The 18327-nt window shown below is 40.3% G+C and overlaps 2 long non-coding RNA genes across 6 annotated transcripts in view; one reads left to right on the forward strand and one right to left on the reverse strand.

Annotated features, from left to right (window-relative positions):
• The window catches only part of LOC144315574 (uncharacterized), an 87138-nt gene extending 77730 nt beyond the window's left edge, over positions 1–9408 (reverse strand). The window contains exons 1-3 of one of the 4 annotated variants that reach the window (XR_013381292.1): positions 9107–9408; positions 5445–5502; positions 4006–4091 (exon numbers count right to left, since the gene is read on the reverse strand). This is a non-coding gene — a long non-coding RNA (uncharacterized LOC144315574). The remainder of the gene's footprint in view (positions 1–4005; positions 4092–5444; positions 5503–9106) is intronic. The other 3 variants (XR_013381291.1, XR_013381293.1, XR_013381294.1) reach the window with 3 other exon arrangements.
• LOC144315576 (uncharacterized) lies at positions 4699–18148 on the forward strand. Of its 2 annotated transcripts, none has more exons than XR_013381298.1 (4): positions 4699–4769; positions 12351–12524; positions 15850–16219; positions 17455–18148. It is a non-coding gene; the product is annotated as an uncharacterized LOC144315576 (long non-coding RNA). The 2 variants fall into 2 exon arrangements; XR_013381297.1 differs by lacking the exon at positions 4699–4769 and adding an exon at positions 9293–9988.
• The last annotated feature ends 179 nt before the right edge of the window (positions 18149–18327 follow it).

Here is an 18327-nt window from a genome sequence, read left to right on the forward strand (position 1 = left end):
CTTCTTTAGAAACAGCTCTGTTCATGTCTTCTACCCATTTTTTTTTTAAATTTTATTTTTTATTTATTTATGATAGTCACACAGAGAGAGAGAGAGAGAGGCAGAGACACAGGCAGAGGGAGAAGCAGGCTCCATGCACCGGGAGCCTGACGTGGGATTCGATCCCGGGTCTCCAGGATCGCGCCCTGGGCCAAAGGCAGGCGCTAAACCGCTGCGCCACCCAGGGATCCCCTTCTACCCATTTTTAAATCAGGTTATTCGTTTTGGGGTGTTGAGTTTCATAAGTTCTTTATATATTTTTGGTACTAACCCTTTAATAAGTGGAACCATTTTTGATGTAACTCAGCTATCATGAGCACTTAATATGTGTGCCAAACATTGTTTTAGACACTATCTATATATTAGCTCATTTAATCCTCACAGCTATCCTTTAAGGTAGGTACTATTATTACTTCCATTTTATTAATTATAAAACTGAGGTACTAAGGTGTTAAATAACTTGTTCATGGTTACACAGCTTATTAAGTTTTGGAATTCAGATTCAAGCCCAGACAATTTGTTTACTGAGTCTGGTGATTGTGATACACAGCCAATAGCATTCAAAAACACCTCAAATAAAAATGGGAGGCAAACAATCTGGCAAATTTTTTTCATCACACAGTCATGCTTATGCTATAAAAATTTTTCAGATTGCCTTTAAAGAGTTAAACATTCCAATAGAAAAATAGAAAAAAATTAAAGGAAATTTCAAAAGAAGAGATACAAACAATTATCAAATATATGGACATGTTTGCTCTCACTAAAAAGAAACACAAAATAAAACAAGATCTCTACTTTACCCATGAAATTGGGAAGGATCATAAAATTATTGGTACAGATTTACTGAAAAAAAAAAGTTGACGCATCAAAAGCCTTAAAGTGTATATCTCTTGGTTCAGCAAACACACTTTCAGGAATTTATATAAAGGACGTTAAAATTCATGTTCAAACAATTTTATCAATAAGGCTATTCATCACAGTAAAGTTTATAACTATGTAAAATTGGGGATAATGTACAATCCAACAATGGGGGATCAATTAAATAAATTGTAGTACTGCCACACAATAGACTTCTATGTAGCCACCACAATGTAATCCTGAAACATAATATTAAATGACATAGGAAGTTATTCATGATTTATGATTAAGTAAAAACAATCAAGTTATAAAGTAATAGGTAGAGCATGTTCCCACTTTTATAAAAGCTACATTTAATTATAGAAAAATGTCAGTATTGCTCATCTCTGGGTAATAATAAAATAGAAGATTTTTATGTTCTTCATTTCATTTATCTAAATTTCATAATTAAAATGTATTGTCTTTGTAATAAGAGGAAATGAGGAAAATTTTTTTTGAGGTGAGTTACGTGATGAGATTAGGGAAGATACCTAGGCAGAGGAAGTAGTACAAACAGTATAGCTTCAGGTGTGTGGTGGGAAAGGGGAATAAATGCATTTTTTTTTTTTTGAGAACAAGTAAGAGAGATAGGAATGGCTCTGTGTGGCATGCTAAGGAACATGGCTTACATCTGAAGATGAGACACTGGTAGGTGTTGAGCAGAAAAGTGGAGGGAGATGGCCAGAGCTCCATTCCAGGACAAGTGTTCTGCAGGCAGATGGTGAAGGAAAGCTTGATGGGAGCTCAGGGTTATGGCTTTGCCACAGTAAGGAAGGGATAGCAGAGGTTTGACCAGGATCAACAATAGTAACAGAGCAGAAGCAATGCATTTGGAGAAACAAAATGTTTAGGAGATCATTTAGGTAGGTTTGGAGATGAATTCAAGACTGTGAATGACTAGGGAACGACAGAAAGGAAAACCCAATCAATGCTTAGATTTTCATTCTAGATACATTGAACTTGAGATTCATCTGACACACCAGATGGTTGAATGAACAATCCAGACCAAGAAGAGATACTTCCAACATGGGTGACCATGAAGAGTTTCATCTAGGATATGAAGAAAGGTAGACAGGAAAGAAAAACAGGATGACTAGAATTATTAGAGGTCTAGATGCTACATGCAAGTGAAGACAGAGATAAGCACAGGATCTGAGAGTTCCAATTGGCTAAAGACAGCTTGTGAAGGAGAGTCACAAAGATAAATCTGGAAAATCTAGAGTCAGATAAAAAAACTCTTAATGCTGGGGCTTTTAGGTTGTTTTTGTGGAGTTTTCTCAGTGTGTGTGTGTGTGTGTGTGTGTGTGTGTGTGTGTATGTAATGCTACAGAAAACAAAGCCCTTTTGAGGCTTCTTGGGCTGCAGAAGATTCACATTAGAAGTAGTGGTAATTACACTGGCGCTGGTGTTCAACAAAATAAAAACACTTATACCCACCATTTTAAAAACACTTCCTCTTTTAATGCCTTGTACCCTTACTGTGAGCCAGGCATTGGTCTCATTTATTATGTAGAATAATTCTCTGAGGAAGACATTATCACCCTCATTTGTAGATGAGGAAACTGAGGTGTGGACAGGTTAACAAATCTGCCCAGTTACACAGCTAGCAAGTGGCAGAGTCTGGTTTCAAACTCAGGTCAGTTAGACACCTAAGTTCACAGAAGTGACTGATAGCAATGAGGAAATTGAAGAAGGCCTCTCTGAGACATAAAATTTGAGCTGGAGAGCAGACCAGTGTAGTGGGAGCAGAAAGGACATGGAGGAAATAGGGTATGAAAGGAGGCCATGGAGGAAGGCAGGGCTGGATGTTGTGGGACATTCAACTGGTATCAAATTTGGATTTGACTTGGAGGGCAACAAGAATGCAGCAGCAGGTCTTGGATGTGTGACATGTATGGGTGATGTGGTCTGATTTATGGTTTTAAAAGATTACTATGAGGACTTTGCCAGACAAATGGGGGTGGTGTGCAAGAAGGGAACTGTATGAAAAAGAATAGCACATGGGGAAACACAACACTGAAGATAACTCTGTATGGGTAGAATCAAAGTTTCAAGTAAAAGAAGATGACAATGAGACTGATGATCAGGATTTCCCAAGATCTTAGCTAAGAGTTTTGTACTTTACTCAATGAAGAGAACTGAACTATTTTCAGTGGAGCTATGACATGATCAGATTTGCATTCTAGAATCTTCCTTCAGCAGCTATAGAGACAATAGCGGGGCCAACTGGAGACTGGGAGACCAATAAGCCAGACAGGAAGTGATGAGATCCTGAGAAGGCAGGTCCAGAGGGGAGAGAGTATTTCAGAGAGATTAGGATAGGAGAACCCTCAGGTTGTCGACAGTATATATAAAGAGGAAATTTCTCTGAGTCATAGAAGCTGTAGGCTACACATTCTAAATGCTTTACTAGAAAGGAAAGTATATGGAATGGAGGCTAGAAGAATGTGGAGTCCAGGAAAGATGTTTTTCAGAGAAGCAGAAATGGTTAAGCGTGATTTTGTGCTTTGAGGTCAGAGCTAGAATAGAGGAAAGGGCTGAATATTCTGGAGAGCAGTGATTGAAGAGTGTAGTCCTCTAGGAGGGGAGAATGGGTGTCTTGACATAGCCTAAGAGCCAGGCATGCTGTCCTCTCTAATCTGTTTCATGAGCAGCTTCTTCTAGGCATGAATCTTTGGTCAGCTGGCACCAATTCTGCATTTTGATGTTTTAACTTCACTGACTGATACTAACTTTAGTTTCTCCCTCTGTCTCTGTCTCTGTCTCTCCTCCTTATGCAACTTCCTCCCATCCTAGTCAGCTGTAACCCACCAGGATTACCTCAAACATGGTATTTCTCCTTTCAACACCTGTGGGTGGGAGTGTCTCCAGCTGGTTTTCAGAGATGTGGCTGAAATGTGCCATTATCTCTAATCCTTACTTCCTGTGGGGTAAATACTCTTCTCTCTGCTTTTCAGATGAAGAAACTGAGGCTCAGAAAATCTTACTAATTTACCCAAGTTCATGCAATCAGTGGGGTAATTAAGTTAGGATTAAAGCTCTAGAATGTATGACTCAAAACCCACTTACCATGTGATGGAGATCATGGTTCAGTGGATTGGGGGATTGCAGTTGGAGGCTAGGAAGCCCATGGAGAGGTTTTGTGGAAACCAGACCTAAGTAGATAAAGGAGTAGTAAGTAGCAGTGGAGTAGGGAGATGAGGATGGAGCTGCATTGGCAAGCACCCTTTAGGTGAAGTGTACCAGACTTCATCCTGGAGACTTGTAGGGAAACTGCTTGATGACTGTGTCCAAAAATGGTATTATCTGTGCCCCAGATCTTGGTTTCTAAGTAACAATCCAACCTTGGCTGATGCCAAAGCTGGGGCAGAGAAAGTACAAGGTGAACCTGGGATGTCTTATTGCTCCAGAAAGTAGTGAAGTGCTTGAAGATTAATGAGATCATGTCAGAAGGACACAGGATGCCACAAGAACTAGCTAGGAGGGATCTTCAGTGGCCGAATTGGAAACAGTTTGAGCAACAACCAAAATTAAAGGGGTAAATAAAACAAGAAGAATCCATGTATCCATGATACATGGTGGGGGGAGCAAAAGAGGGACAGCTATTCTTTACAATTAATGGAGAAGAATAGAATTAGAAAAATCACCATTTTGCAATCTCTAAAATAGTGATTTTAGGCAGGCATTGTCAAAGGATGCTAAAACCTTTGGGTGGGTGGATGGTGGGGAGTAGAATTTCAAACAGACTAAAAGTTTTCCCACAGGGTATCTACTAACTACAAAAGTGAAAATGGATTTTTATACAAACATCATATTTTAAAAAAGGCAAAATGGTCAGTATATATCCCTTTATGTGACGCAATGGGAAGGATAGAATATAACTTATGCAATATTCTTGCCATATGCTTAACCCAGATCTAAGCATGAAGAAATAAATCCAGGATATGGGTTAACCTACAATTGTCCTGGACTCTAAAAGTTTCAATATCTTAAAAACAAAACAAAATTAAGAAGGGAGGGTGACTATTCTAGATGAAAGGAAACAAAGGAGACATGACAACTAAATACAAAGGGTGACTTAATTGGATCCCAGATTTGTGAAGACTATAAAAAGTCACTTTGGGATAACTGGAGAAATTTGTATATAGATGACATTTTAAAATCGATGTTCGGAATTTCTAGTTTTTGTCTGGTATGTAAGGAGTGTGAAAGTCACCATTTCATTCTAACAACAAGGGAAAAGCTGAACAAACTGGAAAGTTAACAAATTTTCTTAGATCTGTAAATGAAGGGAGATCAAAGTGCTGCCCCAAAATTGGAAAGGCAGACAAGTGGATACAGAGAATCAGAATTTAGCAGAACAGGAAACCCATGAGTAGAAACCTCTGCCGAAACCAGGGCTGGGGTAGGAAAACCTGAACGATAATTGGCAAATTGCTGGAGGCTCAATGTGGACAAGTCTGAGAGTCAAAAACTCTGGGGAGCCCTTATACTTTTTTGAGTTTTACCTGTAGGAGTTCAACCAGGATCTCACAATGAATATCAGAGAAAAGTCTCCTCTTGCTTCTAGCAGGGGAAGGAAAAAAGTAACAATTTTGAAATATGTCAGAGCATTCTGTTTCTCTGCTTTTATTCTTCTTCTTCTTAAATGTCATTACTTTTTTTTAAATCTGAGTATAGCTAACACACAATGTTGTATTAGTTTCAGGTGTACAAAATAGTGATTTGACGAATTTATATGTTATTCTATGCTCACCACAAGTGTAGCTATCATCTGTCCACATACAGTGGGGTTACAATATTATTGACTATATTTCTTATGCTGTGCCTTTTATTCCTGTAACTTATTCATTCTGTTCTTCTTAATGAAGTTTACCCCAGAAGAAACTAGTTAACCAGAGACTAACCTGGTTGGGTTTTATCAGAGCCTAACTAGCTGGAGAAAGGGAAATATTCAATCCAGCCTGATCTATCCATTCTCTTTCACCTGGCAGGGTGGGGCGGATGGAGAAGACTACCCAGGAACACTTGTGAAGTTCACAGTCCAGAGACACAGGCTCACTAAAGGCCTGAGACCAAATCAAAGGATTATAGAATGCTTCCTTCCCACACCCCCACCACCATATTATTGAAGGTCTATTTATAGCAGTTCCTTTTACTCAGTACCTCATGTCTTGGCTAGCAGGAAAAAAAAGTTACAAGACATACTAAAAGGCAAAAATTGCAGGTGGAAGAGACAGAGCAAGAATCAGAAACAAGTAAATAGTGCAGGGATGTTGATATCAGACTGGAGATTTAAAACAACTCTGATTGATATGCTAAGGCCTCTAGTGGATAAAGTAGACAGCCTACAAGAACAGATGAGAAATGTAATCAGAGAGATAAGAATTCTATGAATCAAAAAGAAACGCTAGAGATCAAAACCACTGTAACAGAAATGAAGAATACATTTGATGGGCTCATTAGTAGACTGGGCACAGTTGAGAAAAGAATCTCGGAGGTAGAGGATATCTCAATAAAATTCTCAAAAACTGAAAAGCAAAGAGAACAAAGACAGAAAAGCCAGGACAGACTATCCGGAAACTGTGGGAAGGCAGCAAGAAGTATAACATATGCACAATGGGAATATCAGAAGGAGAAGAAAGAGAGGAAGAAATAGAAGACATATCTGATGCAAGATGGCTGAGAATTCCCCCAAATTCAAGTCAGACACCAGACCACAGATCCAGGAAGCTTAGAAAACACCAGGCAGGATAAATACCAAAAAATTACACCTATGCATATAATTTTCAAACTACAGAAAATCATTGATAAAGAAAAAAAACCCGGAAGAAGGCAGAAGAAATACTTTATCCATAAGGAGCAAAGACAAGAATCACATCCAACTTCTCAGAAATGAGGCAAACAAAAAGAGAATGGAATAACATATTTAAAGTGTTGAAAAAAAAAAAGACTCCACTAACCTAAAACCAATCTATGTTTCTTGGATGTGATAATGGTATTATAATTAAATAGAGGAACACCCAATTCTTAGGAGACAGATGCTGAACTAGTTAGGGATGCAACATAATGATGTCTGCAGCTTTCCTTTTAAATATATATAGGGATATTTTCAAATAGTAAATTTGAAAACTATGACTATTATGTTAATAATAATTATAATAGAAAATTACCAATATAATAAGAACAAAGGAGAAATTAAATTATAAGAATGGCATTCTCTGATCTAGGGATCATAAAGAGCATTTCCATCTCTCCAAAATCTGAAGCTCTGCCTATCCTAAGAGGGAAATAGTTTATTGATCAAGATAGTGTAGACTGTAATGTTAGGTGAATTTAGTAGAAATAGTTTAGACCCAGGATTCCATTCCTACATTTTTACCCCCAATGAAATGGGCATTCTATTCACACAAAAATATGCATGCAAATGTTTATAGCTTGATTTATAATCATCCAATCCAGCTACATTCCAAAAGTCTTCCAACAGATGAATGGATAAACTCTCTGAGTAACATTCTTACAATGTAATACTACTCGTCAATACAAATGATGAACTTTTATATATGTAACAAGATGGGTAAATTGAAAAATCATTATACAAAGTAAAATAAGTCAGACTCAAAAGGTTACATGCTGTATGATTCCATAGTATAATATTCTTCAAAAGACAAAACTATAAGACAGAGAACAGATTAATGGTTACCAGCAGTCAACTACAAAGAGATGGTATAAGGGAGATTTTTGGGGTGATGGAACCATTCTGTATCCTGATTGTGGTAGTGGTTGTATAACTCTCTCATGTGTTAAAATTCTTAGAACTATATCCTAAAAAAGATCAAATTTACTATATATTAACTTAAAAAAGGAGTAACAATTTTGTAAACACTTGAATTCTAAAATTTGGTATAAAATTCAAAGACAAAAAAGTTAACCTAATACAACTATATTTAAGTAACATTAAAATATAACATCACCATCTTTGAAAATTCATCAAGCTATACACTTTGATTTGTGTACTTTTCTGATTAGGAGTTATACTTCAATGAAAAGTTTAAAAATATAAAATATATAGTCTGAATTTTTTTTTTTTTTTTTTTTTTTTTTTTTTTTTGTAAAACGTACAGTTTGCTCTAGCAGATGTGGTATTTTACAGGTGAAAATAATGTTTTGGTTGATTGAGTAATGTGTTAGAAATAGCCTCTGCAGGTCCAGACTTTTGACATGATTTCAAACAACTGTAATCCTCTTTTTGTTAATTCAAGATCTCCTTCACTTCAGGACAGAGTAAAGGGACAAAACTACCACCTAACTAAATTTATGGCATGAAGGAATAGACAATTGAATACTCTGGTCTTCTCAGCTGTTTATTACTCAAACTATCACATGACATCTATGTGTCTGCTGATACTGCTGATAGACCTAACTACCACTTCCCCTCACCCTTTGAAAAGTTACATTATTATTGTGGGTAAATTGAACTGAGAGTACTGATCTGGCCAAGTAATTGAATCTCAATGAAATGCCTGGCAATCTGCAGATTCTAAAGTTGAATAATAATACAATATGTCTTGCATTTATGTCATGTTTTGTTTTTGGGGTAGAATGAAGAAAAGAGATTTATTGAGCGTTTAGTAAATGTCAGGCACTGGTTTGGTGTCTTATATTTGTTAATTTATTCAATTATCACAATTACCAATTTAGCTCAGGGTGTGTATCCTCTTTTTATAAATGTGGGAAATGACTATAGACTTTTCCAATTGAAAATGAATGTATAACTAGCACTCAACTTGAGAGTCTCAGAACCAGAATTAGCAAGACAGTCATCCATCTACCCTCACCACTGGTAACAGGGGTGCTTCCCGGCCCAAAAGTGGTCTCTGCTATGAAGACAGTTTCACATGAAGTTTAGGTGCCACTTATAGAGTTGACAATATCTTCTGCTGTATGATTGGGTCCACAGAGCTCCTGAAATACGTGTTTGTCTGAGGAATGTACAAGATTTTTCTCCTAGGAAGTGATTACATCAGTGGTTGCCTGAGGACATTAGTATCAGTATCATACTATCTCAGCCTTAGGAACACCAAGCTCCATAAAAATCCTATTGCTTCAGATACTCAGCCTAAATTCCACAAAGTGATGGAAATTTGTCCTCAAGTGACAACCTCCTTACCACAGGACTTATGAACCCGCATACTTGGATTTCTTCCATGGACCAATTCCAGCTGTCCCACCTTTTGATGATTTATTTCAGATACCTTCCAGGCTTTAGCTAGGAACTCTACCATGAAAAGACAGCAGGAATTCTAGGGAGTTGTCATGGCAACCTCTAGATATCATCTTCAGAATGCCCCATGGCTGTTGAGTCCAGATTTATCACAATTATGTTTATATATGGAAGGCAAGCTCTTGCATAGGCAACCAGACCCCAGTAAATGGATCTAATTTGTAATTATATGGATCACTCTAATGCTGCTGGCAGCAAGATTTGAGGAACTGCTGTTGAATGTGGGCTTATTGGGGGCTACTTGTCATGTTTACATGGGCCCATACCTCAAAAACCAATGGGGAGAGAATAGCTATCCAACCTGTGCGTTTTGTCAAAGAAAAACTTCGGGGTTAAGTTTTATGAAGGTGCTTGATGAGAAATTTGTATTGGCTACCCTCTCCTCCCTAAAGTGAAGAGAGTAGCCTGAGTATTTCAGAGATTCTCATTTTTATTTCCTCTTTGTCTCATAATCTGAAAACAATGGCAGCACAGAGCCCAGTTACGTAGTATCTGCTTCCAAGCAGGATGGCACTGGATCTGCCCAGCGTCTTGTGCAGTGGGTGTGTGGGTGTTTGTCTAGCATTGTCATTGCAATTTTTATTGCATCTCATGATGTGCACAGATGTGCTTGGTAAGCATCCCAAGAGGGAAAGAGATTCTGCTCAATATCCCTGTTCCCAAATGACACTACCTTATAGAATCACTTTCTGGGCTACCTCCTTTGGGATGCTGTAACCATTTAAAGTCTCTGGATTTTGGTGTTTTAACAAGGGTTTAATTACTAAGGTAAGTGTATGCACCTGCTAAGGCATTCCTAATTATTTGATAATGGTGCAATCTTTCTCAATACAGCCAGTTTTGTGGTGTAAGCTACACTAATGAAGCACACTGAGAGAACACATTCCCCCAATGTTGGGAAAGCTTATTTAAATTAAATAAATTTGCAAAGGACTGAATTTTTACCAGTGGCCTCAACAATTATGCAGCGGTGTTTCATGCTGGAAGCTGGTATACTCAATGTCTGAATGAGGCACTTCCCTTTACTTTTGTTCTTCCTACTGTCCTTAAATGAAATAGTGTCACTTAAAATTTTATCTTTTTCACATTGCTTCACTACCCTTCCTTGTTCCACCCTATCTTTTTTTTTCTCTTAAAGAAAAACTAGCTTATCTCTCTTGTTGTTCACTTGGCAACCACTGATAGAAGCACGGTTTTGACAATGCTGAAAGTTTTTTTCTTCTTTTCCACCTGATTCTTACCATTGCCACATGTGGTCTGTAGTGGTTTAGTAATAAGATCTTTGCTATAACATCTGCAAATTAGCACCTTGCATTGCAACATCTCTGGAAACTTGCTGATGGTTTGCAATTGTACTAAGTCAGAGTTGACACCATATCCAAGTGTTTCAAACTTTGTTGCTTTGGACTAAAAAAAGAAGATTCCAATGGGCAGGTGGTTTCCACATCACTGTTAGGAGCTACATTAGCAAAACATAGCATCTCATTTCTCAAGCACACACATTCATTTTAGTACACAAAATTACTTTGGGAAGAAATATGCACTTTTCTAAAGGGATTCCATCATTATTCTCTGTCCCTAGTCATTTGCTTTTTTTGTCCAAAATATTTTGGTGAATGGGGCCAGTTACCAGTTTTCAGAAGGCCATCATTAACACAGTTTTCCATGTAAGAATAAAAGAACGCCCTTAACCATTTAATTTTCTAGAATTTTTATGTAAACCGAATTGATTTTTTATAATTTCCCAATAAAACAAGAGCATTCCTTTAAATACACCAATGACCTCCTACTGAGGTTTTAAATTGCTTATAAACGACAGCCAAGACAAATGAGTGATGGGTACGAACACATACAAATGAAAAACTGTTGCAAATAAGGGTCAAAGGATTAATAGAATGTTCAGGACCCGATTTGGAGGGCCCTTAAGGACAGCTTTCAATTGTGCAGGGGTTCAGATGCCTCACGTGCCGCCATAGTTACGTGGAGATTATAACCACACAGGTCTAGATTATGCTGTCCTTGTTTTATCACACCATCAAACAGGGCTAGAGAATGTAGCAACTGGGGACCCCTAAGAACAAGCAGAGGCATGATGGGAGGGGCCTGGGTAGTAGCAGAGAGCATAACTTGCAGTGCCAGGCAAATCAAAAGGCGGAGGGGGCCTCCCAGCTGATTCCTCAGTGTCCTAGAGATTTCTGTTATTAATGTGGCTTGGGGCATGTACTGCTGATAATTACTGCTAGCTGGAATAATTAATAAGAATAATTGCTTGGCATGGAAAGGGAAAGGGAAGCTCTGGGAGGAGGAAGAGCAGGCTAGAGGAGCAAGAGACTCCCCAAGCGCATTTATATAGACAGGAAGTTCAGCAGCAAGCATCCTGAGAATCAAGGAGTTGTCTGGATGCCAAGGGCAAAAGTTAAGAGATAGCAAGTAAGGCCAAGTTTGATTGTCTTACCTTGGGATGCAATGGATAAGAAGCCTGTCATGGCTTCAGTGAGAGGTGATTCCCTTCGGAAATAATAGGTGGAGATTGTGTTAAAACAAAAACAAAAACAAAAAACAGTGAGAAGGGAATTAAGAAGTGACCTAAAATGAGCAGACAAGTCTGTGTATCTGGTATAAACCCAATAATGACAGCAGGAGAGCAGCAAAAAAGAAGAAAAGTAAGAAATGGTACCCCAGTGAGAGCTTGGGAGAGTTTCTCCCAGCTTGAAGGAAGAAAAACATCCATTAGAAACCAAGCATTGGTGTTGACAGTGTATAAAAATAACCACGATTTTAACGTAATAGGGTGAATTTTCTCAACACGATGTAGAGTTGCCAACACAGTTCTTGATGTTGTAGCTTTCTATATATTACACTTAAATATTCTCCCAAAGGCAGGGCAAGCATATGCTTGGTGCAACTTGAAGAGGTGAGGAAACTGAATGTGAAAACTTAGTTGTAAGCAACATATGGAATCTGGCAGCCAGAGCTCTGATAATGACGAACAAGCCCAAGTGCTGGGTGTTTCCCGTGACCCTCCATAGGAGACAGGGCACCTTGTGCAGTGTTGTGTTATGAGATAAGAAGTGTTGTGTTATGAGCATAAAGGCAAGAGGTGACGATTTGTGATTCCCTTTTCCTATAGAAACCATACAGGAAGAGCGACTAAAGACAAAAAAGATGGATTTACCCAATTATCCCCTACCCAACATTTGATGTTATGTATTGCGTTTTAATGGATAATGACCTTAATCCTCTATGTCACATAAATGGATTACAATTGCAAGGCCGAAGAAGGAATGCTACTAAAGAGCCAATAGTAAGTGTGTGGTTCTGGGGTCTTTCCAAGGTCATACTGCTGGCTCAAAGTGGGGGTGATACTCTCCTCACAGCCTCTAGCAGGTTGTGGTAGTAGTCCCTGCCACGTAAGGGAGCTGCATGCTCAAGGACAGCTGTTGCTCATCTTGGGTTGAGTAGTTCTGTGTCTTCACAGCATTTAGGGAGCTCTAAAGGGCATAATCCTAAAGGACCAATCAGTTTAAAGGATGGAGCAGGAGGATGATAAGAGAACCAGGTGTAAACTAGGCTCCCAGTTCTAGGCAAGGAGACAAGGCCGGTAGTGCCACCATGTAATAGGATGGCTGAAAGGTTCTAGGGGAAGGCCTCAGCCCAATTGCTATGTGTTGAGGAAGTTTTGCCCACCCTAATTGCATGTGGCACTTCTTGGAAAACAAGAAGCTGACCTAGACCTTGGAGTTGCCCCCAGATCTCCAATCAATGCACTAAAGAATGTAGAGACTAGACACGAGATGGGGTTTCTGGTATTTATTAATGACTATGAAACAGAGTTAACACAATCCGGAGTAAACCCTGAGCATGTCTTGGAACCTGAGGAAATGCTGCTGGTTAAAAATGCAGTCTGCATTTGTTTTTCTCACAGCTATGAAAAATTGTAGTTGAAAAAGTGTAATTACTGGCACAAACAGTTGAATTGGAAGCTGTGGACCCATTCAGGCTAGAGAGTAGGGTGATGGTGATCCCAAACTCAAGATTTTAGTTTATGCTAAAGAATTGAGAGAAAACTCTGTTAGTAAGGTGCAGCAGGAAGTTTGAGGGCTTTGAAGTCAAATATATATGGAAATAAGTCTTGGCTGTGCGGCTCACCACAGAGTGACCTTGAACAAAATACATCACTTCCATCGAGTGTGGACAATATACCTACCTGGTAGGATTGGTGTCAGAATTAAAATAAACTATGTAAGCATCTAGCTCCTTGCCTGGCATATAACAGGTACTCAGGATATATCAGCTCCCAATTCCTTTACCATTCCTAGATGTTCAGAGCCTTGCTCCCCAGTTTTCCTATCAACCCTCTTCTTAATCTTCCACAAGTGAATCAATAACAACCATAATTATAAGAGGTTTAAGGAGGAGCCTCCCTGACTCTCTTGCCTTTCAAGGTTTGAGCATCTGGCCACTCCTCTTTCCTGGTTATGATCTCAGCAATCCTTGCTCATGTTCCACCAGGGGAGTACCCTGGTCTATCCAGTAAAGATTTCCTGAGTGCCTCCTGAGGGTCAGGAAGTAGGCCCGCTTCCAGCATGACCAATGCCTTCATCTTCTCCAGACACCAAGACCAGAGCTGTTACAGGGAGAAATTCAGTGAGGTGATCCTTGGCTGCATGCTTCTAAAGGGAGGCCTGCCCAGTGCTACAGAGGGATGGTGACCTACAGAGATGGTGCTGGGAGCAGAAGATCACCAGTGGTTTGGAAAAAAAGATCTTTTCCCTAAAGTGTGTTTATTCTGTGTCTGGCATTGTTTTAAGTGCTTTCCGAGTACTCACTCATTTAATCCTCATAACAGCTCTTAGAGACGGAGATAATCATCACTCTACTTTAGAGAGGATGAAACTGAAAGATAAGGGTGCTAGGGACGTTGTCTAGATCACGAAGCTAATTAGCGGCCTAGTAGTCTAGTTTCAGAGTCTTCTCTCTTAACCCCTATAACATGCAATCATGCCATCATGCACCCCTACCCACTTGCATCTGAATGTACAAAGCAAGGCAAGTGCATCTTCCCTACCTCCACAGTCAGACTTCTTTCTTTTTTAAGGGTGCTCTTCATGCTTGTTTTCATCTAATTTAATCCCCATTAAAATATTAACTTGAGACCAGAGGGTGCTATATACTATTTTGCTGGAAACTGGAGCTGGAAAAAACATGTTACCTTTGTTAAGGTTGTGGGCCAAGTAGATGTCTTTTCTGATTTCTCAGTAGAGAGGCCCAAAAAGGCGGTAATAAGTTTCTGAGTCATCAAGAGACCAGATGCAGCCAAAAGAGAAACTGTCAATTTTCAAAGAGGGTCTTTTTCTTTAGACCAATCCTGGGACTGAAGTGGTGTCAAACAATGCTGTGGCAGTAGAGAGGGGAATGTGAGTTTCCCAGATTCTTTAGGATACATTCCACCCATGAATGGAATCGCAGGGCAATCTGAAGTCCCAAGGGAACCAGTTCCCAAATATAAGTTTTAACTTGTTTACCTTAAATTGGGAGCCTATTACAATCGTGCCCTTGGGATTATGCCACTGGCATTCAATCTAGCTTCATCTTTTAGGGATTGGGGCATGTCTCTTCCCAGCTTTGCTTAAGCCTGCATTATTTCCCAAATGCTTCAAAACTGAGCCAAATTAACCTTGTCCCCGAGGAACAAACAAAACCCTGGCAGGGAAAGGCAACTTTCAGTTCTCTTCTCCCCATGGTCCCTCAGGGAAAAAGCCACATCAGAGAGGACCAGTTCTTTAGCCTTCTTTTCTCCCCACCCTGATGTCTGGCTCAGACCAAATAGATTTTACTCTCTCTCCTTAGCTGTTGGTCCTTTCCTTCCTTATTCTGTTTGCTGACCTTGAGATCACTATCCCCCTTCAGCAGGAAGGCTCAACTTTACAGAAGCAGAAAGAGAATAGTGATGTTTTAAATTTAGGCACTCGAGGGCCTGTTTTATCCATTGTATTATCTGTAGTGTTTTGCAAATGATGTTCAGTGAATTAATGGAATCAGAAGGCAGGACACACTCTAAGGAATAGGGAAATAAACATTTCTATAGACCCAACTATAGAGATATTGAATGGCTTAGTTATGTAAAAATATGTTCTTATGACCATATCTTGTGTTCCTGACATAAGTGAGGTGGGTCTCCACCAGTACATGTGAAATTTTTTCTTAGAGACATAGGAAACCAGCAGCCATCTACCACAGAAAAAGACATGGCAAAATGTGGTGAGAAATAGTCTGGACATTATTTTGTTCATGGCTCCCTATCATGGAGCTAAGAATAAGTCTCTCCCCCCTTGGGATCTCAGTTTCCTTTTATTTAAAATAGAATGTTTGGGCTAGATGACCTCTAATAATGTATCAGTTAGGATGCTCTATGGTACAAGTGCCAAATGAATCAAGGAGAAGTGACTTCAGTGAAGAATGAGAAGTCCAGAGGCAAGACGGTTCCAGAGCTGGTTGGTTCAACTGTAACTTTGAGGGTGAAGGCCCCCTCTCTTTCTCCTTTGCCATCTTCCTTACATTTATATATTTTCCTTGTAGGCTTGTTCCCCCTTGTAGCCGAATATGACTATCACCAGTTTTATACGCAGGTGGCAGCATTCGGAGGGAAAAATAGGAACTACTCTGTCTTGTATCCTTTCTCAAGAACCGACCTTCCTTCATGTCTAATCAGAGATTCCATCACAATCACTTGGTATAAATCCACAAGGACTCAGATCACTCTCCACTCACTGCCTTGCACTGGTGAAGGGCAGACCAGCTCCAAGGAGCTGAATTACACAGAGGTCTGGCAGCAAGGAAACGTACAGGATGTCTGTTGGCTGAGAGGTCACTGGCATCTACCACAAATAGCATGTGATGCAAAGTGAATAAGAAAGATGACAAGAAAATTTTGATAGAAGTAAAGAAAGGCGGTAGACAACAGAAAGGCCAAGCCCCCCCATGAGGAATCCTTGAAAGGTAGGACTGTCACATGTCATAAATGTTCATCTGAAGCAGGCCTAGTTCTGAGGCACCTAGCCCCATTTTTAACTACCCAGGCAGCAGGCTTCTTCCGGTTGTAGGTAGAAGAAGCCTTATGCTAATTTGTCACTAACTGGCCTCACCCACACTCTCCTCTACCTTGAAGAAGTCAGTTCATCCCCCTCACCCCACATTCTGAGTGTGATGTTGTGTTGCTAGGACACGGTGGCACCCTGGGAATGTATATAAAATCAGAGACCAAACTTATTCTAGGGAATCAGAGAGAACTTTCTTGAGGAAGTAACTTCTAAGCTGAGACCAGAAAATGAACAGAGGAGTATTCTGAGGAGGTGAAGAGGGAGGTGTGGGTGATTATGTGGTTGGGACGAGAGTCTTGAGCTTGGAGAACGCTCATGAAGAGTGGAGGGAGAGAAAGAATCACTCATGCAATTACAATCTTCTTGGTGATTTCTCAGCTCATGCTATGCAAGATCTCTTTGGGATAGAGGAGGCATTAATGGGCTTAATTATTCATTCATTCATTCATTCATTTATCCATTCATTCAACTTATAGCCAACCTCCTAGGTGAAGGGAATATAATTCTAAGGTAGACTTGGTCTCTATCCTCAGACAGCTTATTATCAACTGGGGATGCGGAGATATAAATAAGTGTGTTCATGAAACCATATAGGAGCTCTGCTGGAAGATACTGGTAAGGATTTAAGTAACGGTGGTGGAGAGAGGAATGTTACAAGAGTAGAGAAGGAATAACCCTTGCGTGTTGGAAAATGGATGTGTTTTTACTAAGTGGAAAAGAAATCCTCATGTCCATCTTTGATGTTTTCCTTCCCCACCCTTTCTGCCTTAGAAATCTGATGATTATATGATGTAGTGTTCTTCTGCCATAAACATTCTTCCATGTTTTAGCCAGGGTGATGTCACCATGAGACTATGTCTGGTGTAAATGGGATACAATCCCAAGGCAAATCAGAAATGAAATGAGATCTCTTTAAGAAGAAGGAATTAGCCTCAACATAATAAAATAGTTACAACTTAGTGGGAGATATGTAAAATGGTTTACATCACTGAACTGTCCCAGATGGTAAACATAAGGCAGGACTGCATCTTAAAATGGATGTATGGTGGCGGATATGGTTACAAACGTACAGTATGGGCCCGATGCATATGTGTGAAAGAAACTTTTCAAAGTCTAACTTTTTCTGGTCTCCAGGACGATGAATGCTCGTGATAATTGGCAACACGAACACACCCACAATTTCCAGTATATTAAGGATAACAGAGCATCTAAAACCAGTGACATGCTAAAAGAAAATGTGGTCAACTGGAAAAGAAGGAAAAGAAACCCCAAAACAAATCGTGTTACAAAACAGGCAAAAGAAAAGTAAAGAGCAGTGGACTCGACACCATGCATCAGACTGCACAAATAATAAGATGCCTGTAAAAATGTCCCTTCCAGAAGGGAGGCCAGCCGAGGGCCTCTGGCCTGCCCTCTCAGCGTGGCAGGGCCGGGTCCCCGGGGGGAAAAGGAGCGCACACAGTGGTGTGGGAAATGAAATCGAAGACGCCAGGGACACTGATTTGGTTAGCCCAGTCACTCCACTGTGAACTTCGGGTCACACGCAGTTAAGGGCGGAAGGGGAAGGCAGGAAGTATTCTAATGAGAATTCAATTAATTCAAGGAATCTCAGAAACCAGGTGTAAACTCTGCCGGATATTAAAAGATCCCTGAGAGGAGACAGGGTTTCGGAGCGCGTCAGATCAATTTGTGAGGCGCTGGCAAATTGGCAGCTGCCCGGCTGCAGCCCCGGCCCCCCCCAACAGGTCCCAGTAATTGCATCTTGGGGCTCGGGGCAAGTGTGACTTGCAGCCCCTCCCGAGGCTAATGAAGCCAGGGCCCCGCAGTGCCCAACCCGGGCTACTGGCTACCCTGGGGAGCTCAGGATCGGCAGGCCCCAGAGGCTGGATGAGGTGCGGGCGGCCTCTCTGGAAGCAGCCGGGCCGGGCCCAGCAGGAGGACCCGCCTTCCTGTGGGTGTCGGCGGCGGGAAAATGCTGCAGGGCCTTCTGAGGCCTGCGCTGGAAGC

This window comes from Canis aureus, chromosome 6, assembly GCF_053574225.1.
Source record: "Canis aureus isolate CA01 chromosome 6, VMU_Caureus_v.1.0, whole genome shotgun sequence".
NCBI lineage: Eukaryota > Metazoa > Chordata > Mammalia > Carnivora > Canidae > Canis > Canis aureus.